This window comes from Branchiostoma floridae, chromosome 2 (assembly GCF_000003815.2).
Source record: "Branchiostoma floridae strain S238N-H82 chromosome 2, Bfl_VNyyK, whole genome shotgun sequence".
Lineage (NCBI taxonomy): Eukaryota > Metazoa > Chordata > Leptocardii > Amphioxiformes > Branchiostomatidae > Branchiostoma > Branchiostoma floridae.
Genome location: NC_049980.1, coordinates 1,653,066 through 1,661,155, shown reverse-complemented (window position 1 = coordinate 1,661,155; position 8,090 = coordinate 1,653,066). Strand labels below are relative to the sequence as shown.

Sequence of the window (8,090 nt, the reverse complement as noted above, 5' to 3'; positions counted from 1 at the left end):
ATCTGGCATACAGAAAATGATGATCAGCAAGACAGTAGGATAAAAAGGGCACTTGACTATCATGAATAAGATGCCAATTTTGCCTTGGCGCCTTCCCTGCTATCTAATAAATGTTACAAAATACCACAAACAAGCCAGGTTCAGTAATAAACTCAGTCTATATCAAATACTAGTCTCACCGTACTAAACACCATATCACACACCACAGAAAAAAAAAACACAACTAACATAAACCATAATTACGTCCCAAAGTTTGTAATCAATCCATGCACTGATGTCATCCATAAAAGTTACTTGCTGTGGCCAAAGTCTAGATCTACTACTTAATATAAGCATGTTTAATCACAAAATACATAATCAGGGCTCGAAATACTTTTTTCTGCATACCTGTACTGGTGCAGGTAACAACATTGAACATTACCTGCACCAGACAAATTAATATCCAAGGACATGGGTGCACATGTGTGAAGCAATTTATGTATATCAGAACCTAATTTTCCTTCATTAATGATGATACTTCATAAACCTGCTCTATCAAATGATAGGACTATGCGAACGTTAAGACACATGTAAACAGAAAGAGAAGACCATTCATAGATGAAAAAAATATTCATGGGTCTTAGCGGCAAGTGTGCAGATGTTGACACACTGGTAACACCAAAGCCATAGGTGTTTTGGGCACCTTTAGACAGATTAGCAATGAGGCTTGGCGGGCGTCACTCCGACGTCATGGGGGCAGGGGCATGGCGAGTATTGAACTCAGGACCTACTGATTCTGATTCCAACGCCCTAGCTGTTGCGCCTGCAGACGCCCCATAGATGAAAATTATGCAAATGAAATAATTTGCATGATCAATGAGAAAATGCTATAATACTTATCAATGGCCCAAAATTCATTCTTCAAGGTATATGACAATGAACATTGTTTAATATTGTAGAAATAGAATCTAAAGGTTCTGGGTTCAAATCCCTAGCAGGCCCCTATCTTGTGCCCTTTGGAAAGACACTTGACACCGATTTCCTCACTCAACACTGGTGACTAAAGGTACCTGTGGTTAGGGACCTGTACCTAAAGCCAACAGCTTCATGTACAATTCTAAGACACAATTAAAGATCCCACCACACTCGTTGAAAAGAGTAGGTCCAAAATAAGATATGATTTGGATATACCAGGTATAAATCAATGACCTTACCCAGGGCTTGATTGAAGGTGGCACTGCTGGTAGAGTGAAGGGAGAAACTGTCGGCAGACTCTCCCAGCTGGAAGGACTGGTGCAGGCTGTCAGGCTTCTCTATGTCATATATTCTGTTAGAATATATATCACAAGTAAAGAAAGGTGATAAGGAAAAAGATGGTACGTGTCCATTGCAGAAAAGTGTGATCTATGTGTAATGATTGTCTAAACATACTTTGTTTTGTTTAATTTCTACCAAATTACTGGAACACAAAAACACCAAAAAATTGAAATCTACATGTACGTGAATGCATGTGCGTGAATGCATGCACGCACGCAGGATGTCTGTCCATCCAGTTCAATACCTACACCTGCAGTGACACCCGATGCTCACAGGTGCAATTTGGTCGGAAAAAGAGCAACTATTGTAACATTGTATTTACTTGTGCAGGTCATACCTACAACAAAAAAACAAACATGGTCAACAAGGTACTGTGATTATATGTCATTAACCTATAACTTTAAAATGGACATAAATTAGTTACATTGAAGCATAGTTACATTGTGCTATCTGCGAATCTTTCTCCAGAGACATGATGGTGATGTAGATTGGAACATGGGAATGACACTTTTAATCAGTATCAACCTGTGCATTTGTCTGGCTGAGAGGATAGTGGGTAAGGGTTAGGGTGACACATTCATTGCTAGACTGTACTAGTAGAGTAGACTTATTCCTCTCATCGACATCTATCGCACTGCAGTCATTCCTCAGTAAGACATCTGGAGCCGCATATTTCCAGTCAAGAAACTTTCTTCAGCATGCCTACATTCATTGGTAGACTGTTATTCAACTTGACTGAACATAGTCTGGAGAATAGCACAGTTGTGTCCCACCTGAGCACATTGTCAGATGCGAGGATGACCAGGTGGGTGTCTGATGGGCTGCCTGGATGCCAGTCTACCTGCAGCAGCTGCAAGGAACACTGGGTAGCAAACAATCTCTCTGCTACTGGATAAGACCTGTAAGAATGAAGTGACAGTTCTTAGAGTCAAGTAAGTTATACAAAATGTACCAGCAATCATACTATTCAACAAGAAAAGAAAGCATTCGAAGATTCCATTCCTACAATTCCTGTCAGGTACTTACATTGCAATTGTTTGAGTTTAAAAACTTCAGGCTACAATTCTACAATTACAAATGCAGTGAATGATTCTAAAAGCTTTACAGTCTGACGGATGACTCATAAGTTAAACAATTTCAAAGCTTCACTTTCAGCCTAGAAAAATTTAACATAATGTTACATACTTATTCTATACTCAGAGCCAGAGGGCAAAAAATGACACATGAAAATCAGCTGTAAAAGTTATATCTCTTTTACAGAAAGACAAACTAAATGCCTTTAAGTTCACATTGAATTTATTTTATAAGTGTTTTTGCCGGCTTCCAGATAGTGTTATAGGCTCGTTCTCATTTAAATGTCAAAATGCTGTCGCCTGACTTTACGCCTTGATATGGAGCAAATTATAGACAACATCACTGGTTCCTTCATTTTTCCACAACCCCAGTAATGTTTTACAAAAGATGTACCACAACATTCGTATAGATTGATGGGTTAGAAGATTATTATAGCCACGGGTGGGATTTCACACCCTGAAAAATGGCTGTCGCCTGCGAAGAAACGAAGAATTCAAATAGTGACCAAAAATGTAACAATTCAGTTCCCAGAATGATTGTTCGGCAGGTAAAACCAGCTACCCAGGCCCTCTGTCCGATCACGTTAGATCGCTCCTGTCACTGATCTTGGAGGCTGTGTGAGGTGGTTTATGCCTGTCGCCAGATTCTGTAACAAACGTTACCACCACTAGTACGATGGTTGCCACGGTTATATCATGCATGTATAAGACTAGAAATTGCCGTTTTTGTGACGCTGTACAGTTTTTCTGGCTTTCTAAAGAAACAAGAAAGGTTTGTTGACTGTCATTTGTATCCCACTTTGCTTAACAAAATGTTGTACAAAAATGACTGTACATAACAAACGTTACCATTGTTCGATGCTGTCTAAGCTTTCTATTGGACCTGGTGTTAAAAAGCTACCCACTTTTCAAATGTCCCTAGGGACATCCACTCATACCTAAATGATGTAGTCAATAAGGTAAGTCCTTTCGAAGAAAACAGGGTAAAGTCTACTGTTATAACAAACGTTACCGGTAACGTTTGTTACGTGCCCTGTAATGCATTACCAATGGACCGAAAATAATAAGTTTCCATTTTTTGGCTATGGTTAAAAGAGGAATTTTCCCAAACAACCAAGTAGTTTTCAGTGAAAATAAAGCCGATTTATTTTTCGACCAAAAAAATGTCATTTTCAATGTCATTTTCGACATTTCAATGAGAACGAGTGATAGCCAGGTCTCATAACTGTGCTGCGTGCACCAGCAGCTTTTGGCTCGAGGTGAAGCAGTCACTGCGAAAACCATGAACATTATATCTACACCACAGCAAAAATTACAGTAAACACTTTCTACCTGCGCAGTTGACCTTGGCCTTGCCTCCCTCAAACTCAGCATGTTTGCCCCACCTCCTGGGTACCTCCATGATGCTGACCCCACCAGGCCCCCACAGGGCGACGTGGTTCCCAGTTAGACTGAACTTCACATGGTGGACATCAGACAGAGGAGGGTCTGTGCACAGGAGGGTCTGTGTGGGGAAAAACAGGATCATGATCAAGGAAAGGTGTATGGAATTGAGGTCACTGAAGGGTTTATGAAAGACTTGATAGAATCATTGTTTGCTGTGGCTATTCTGGCTAGAGTGTGTCAATAGCCAAAGAGCGATTTGTCCAATCAGCGCTGGTCACAGGACTTTCCCGCCATTATTGGTTAGTCTCTGGTCTCTGGATGGATGTAAGGGGAATGGCTGCCGACAGAGCCTGCTGGGCCCACTTGACTGCCTCATGTGTCGGACGACACAGGACTCGGAGCCCCTAAGTCTAAGTCTAAGTCTGGTCTCTCTCGCCCAAGCAAACATGGTGCTGAATGCTGACGCTGAATTTCCTACTTGGGCTGAGTTCAGGATACAAATTTATGGTATCAATACTATCGTGATCTGGATGTCTTCCGGTCATGCACTTTCCCCATCATTCCCCATCAGTGTAGATGTTTCCCCAACATGTGCACAATCCATTCCATGTTGCTACAAAGATGTTGTTTATACATTTTGTGTAATACTCCTCTTGCATAGTAGCATTGTTTTAATACTGGTGAATTTTGACGGTTATGAAGATGAAAATTGTAAAGTCTAATGGAGATCTGAATAAACAAACAAGGTGCCACGGGGGCATTTTCCGCCGTATACATGTACACATCATTGGAAGCAATATGAAGAATGGCTATTATGATGCATATTTACTTTACCTTGACCTATGTACATTTTGTATAGCGACATGTTCAAATTACATGACATTGTATGAAATAAGTATGTAATTTATTTTGAAGGTTTTCATTCAGGCCTAGGAAAGTAGCTGCATCATCATCAAATGTTTTTGAATGAGCAACATACGGAATATGGTGCAACATACATCTCCTTTGAAGTGTACAGGTATCTTTCACAAAAACCTTACTCGTGACTTTCCTCCCTACTAACCCTTCTTTCAACCTCCTTGGTTACTACTAAATACTATTATGGACATGCTCATTTAGTATTGTACCGGTTTAGAAAGACGAAATATACAAATTGTCTTTGCACACTATCTTATCTACGACAAGACAAATGGTGAAATGTGCTGACGGAGGAAGTCTACGACAAGGAAACCTCTAGAAAATTTACGAAGAAAAATTATTCAAACTCCAAATTTTTTTTTATCTCATTCTCAGTCAGCTGCAGGGCACAAGTTAACCAGTACACGGTACACGGACCAGTGCAGGTTAGGTGCAGGTGGACATCAGAAATACCTGCACAGCTCCAATTTTACCTGCACTAACCTGCATATGCAGGTGGTATTTCGAGCCCTGATGTGTTTTCATCAACAGTGCTGAATGATATTGCGAAGAACCCAAGTTAATGCACAGAGCAGTCATATGCACGAAAACACGGATATGTGTACAGTAATCAATTTTTGCGTCACCAAGGAAATTTGAGTATTAAAAATGGTTGAGTTCAAAGCAAGGTCATTGCGTAGTGGCCTATCATATATTTAACTTCCTCAACAATCGCCAAACAAATTGACATGTTTTACACGTGAGGCATGAAGTTATATAAAAACACCAAAAACGTGCGTCTTGAGGGCATCCGCCAGTGATTCGGCTGAAAGCTGAATTTTTGTGGTTGCTGAGGGGTATAAAGTTGGGACTTTTTTGTCCTAGCACATGGCCTTCTCACTGGGTTGTGGTGCGGTTGTGAGGTCAGGGGTCAATTGTTTCAGTTTCCCGGAAGTTTCAACGTTAGATACTTGGCGAAATGTGTTTTTTCGGATAGCTGAGATGTCGGGCTTTCATATGAGGGTATGTTTGTGTGCCAGTAACGTCAGAAAGTTGAGTTATTAACAGTTTCTTTCTCCTCTTTTTTGTATAGGGAACCATTGTTTAGAGGCTGAATATTGAATGACCTGCGGATAAGGACTTAACCTGGCAATTAAACTGACCTGAATTAACGAAGTAATCGCTTAGTCGAACGCCCTCTCACTAGTCACCGTCTATCCGTTGGTTGCAGTTCGTACCTACAACAGTGCGGGCATCTCTGGTCCCGCTACACAGTAGTCAAGTGGGCCCTGAAAATGTCAAAATTACATTTAATCTAGCTTTAGGCACGTCGTATAAACTTGAGTTTAGAAAATTTCCGGTGGCCTGCTAATAATACACAAACGCAACGGTTTACCGTCAACTGACACTGGGGCAATACGATGCAAGTGTGGAAGAAATTTGCATAAGATGTAAAAAAGCTCTAATTATATATTTCAGGAGGTATGAGGTATCCGAACTCTTTTTGTAACTACAGTCAAACCTTTATTAGCGGCCACCATTGCATAGCAGCCACCTGGCCATAGTGGTCACTTTTTGTCGGTCTCTTGGATTCGTAATGATTAAGAAATGTAGTTTGCGAGAATTTGGAGTTCCCGACAGGGTCATTTTGGTGGTAGCAGAAGGTATGCATGCCTTGAGCATTCAAGTGCGAGTCTTTGTCAGTGAATTTACCGATCGAGACATGTTACTTGATGTTACAGATGTTACTTGGTGAGAAAGATTAGTGGGAACTGAAATCATGTGTCAATTGATCAAGATTTTCTCTATAGTGGCCACCTGTCTTTAGCGGCCATATTGCTCCAGTCCCTTGAGTGGCCGCTATAGACAGGTTTGACTGTAGTAGTAGTTGGGAGGGGGGCAGGTTCCAAAACAAGATACTACTGTAAAATACACTAAGAAAAACGCCAATATTGTTATACATAGGATGTATTCTTCGTGCATCATATTTTCCTGCCATATTATGCTGGCTTTAGACGGTTTTGTCCTGATAGTTATGCGTACGGCGTCTAATTTTGATCAAACATTCAAAGAAGAGCATTTTATCAGCCCATCAGAATAAAGCCACACACACAGTTGAGCTCGTATCTAGGGTAAATCAACCTTCACTGATCAATGAATCCTTACTATGACGTATGTTGGGCAGTTTGTTTAGCTGACTGGGGTTTCAGATGGTTTTATATTCATTCATTCATTCATTAATATGGGCGCCAAAATATCTGCCCGGCCCGGCAATCCGAGAACGAGCTATCGCAAGGGCGCGAGAACAGACGAGAGCACGAATCATACTCCACATGAAAGTCCCTTAGCTTCGCGTCTTTTTTCCGGATAAGTGCGCACGATATCTCCTAAAATACTTAACACATCAATTCCTTCATCTGTTATGTATTCTTCCCGTTAATTTCAGTCTCAGATAGCGTAGAAATTCCCGAAAATACTCACCCAAATCAAGGCAAGGACACCCGCTTGCTTGCAGCAAGTAACAGACATCACCATCTTGAATTAGCTTCTGCGCTATGATTGGTCCTTCAATCAGTACTTCTAACCAATGGGAGGCAAGTACGTACATACCAGCAGCAAATATGCAAATAGATTGTGTTTGTCTGCCAGTCTGCCTGTTTGTTTGTTTGTTTGTTTTGCAAGACCCATGTTTTACAGTTGAAACGTTTATCGACAGATGTGTTATAAAGTGTTTCAGTATTGCCTTGTTTATAACTTTTATACCAAACATTGCGCTATCTAGCACTGCTAGTACGTTGTAGCGCTACGTTATAAATATTTCGTCAATAATGGCTTGCAATTGTTCTCCTGAAATGTAACAAATACTGTGTGGCCTGCCTGTAAGACTTGATAAGATCCAAATGTAGACAATATCACTGCATGCTTCCTGCATTTTCCACAACACCTGTAATGTTGTGAATCAACACAACGCACATCAACAGAAGAGAACAAAGAAATGTATTGTGCGTTCCAAAAGTCTTCTGGAAAACAAATGAAATGTACATCGCCTCTGACGTTCCTTAAGGTCAGTTGGGTTCTCATGTCCGTATGAGGGTTGTTGTATCCAACTTTCGTCAGTATCTAACTTTCGTAATATGCCGAATCCTGGATATCCAGGAATCGTCCTGAGCAGAAGGACGATTCCTGGATATCCAGAAATCGTTGCAAACAGGACGTTTCCTGGATAGACGACGGTGTTTATCGTGTACGTGGGGGTGGAGCTTCCTGTTTTCGAGGGAGGAGACTATGCGGAGGGTGGGGGCATGTTGTTTTCGTCAGAAAGCCGCCATCTTTGTAATTTTATTTCCCCGTAAGAAAATCGTGTAGTTTATTCTGTTGATCCTGGTGTTACAGAACTTAAACGAATGTTGATAATGATACTTTGATGTTTACATGTTA

The 8,090-nt window shown here is 40.8% G+C and overlaps 1 long non-coding RNA gene across 1 annotated transcript in view; it reads right to left on the bottom strand.

The window, feature by feature from the left end:
- The window catches only part of LOC118410630, an 11,799-nt gene extending 4,620 nt beyond the window's left edge, over positions 1–7,179 (bottom strand). Inside the window, exons 1-3 of the long non-coding RNA XR_004830580.1 lie at positions 7,134–7,179; positions 3,702–3,873; positions 1,194–2,195 (exon numbers count right to left, since the gene is read on the bottom strand). This is a non-coding gene — a long non-coding RNA (uncharacterized LOC118410630). The remainder of the gene's footprint in view (positions 1–1,193; positions 2,196–3,701; positions 3,874–7,133) is intronic.
- Positions 7,180–8,090: the final 911 nt, after the last annotated feature.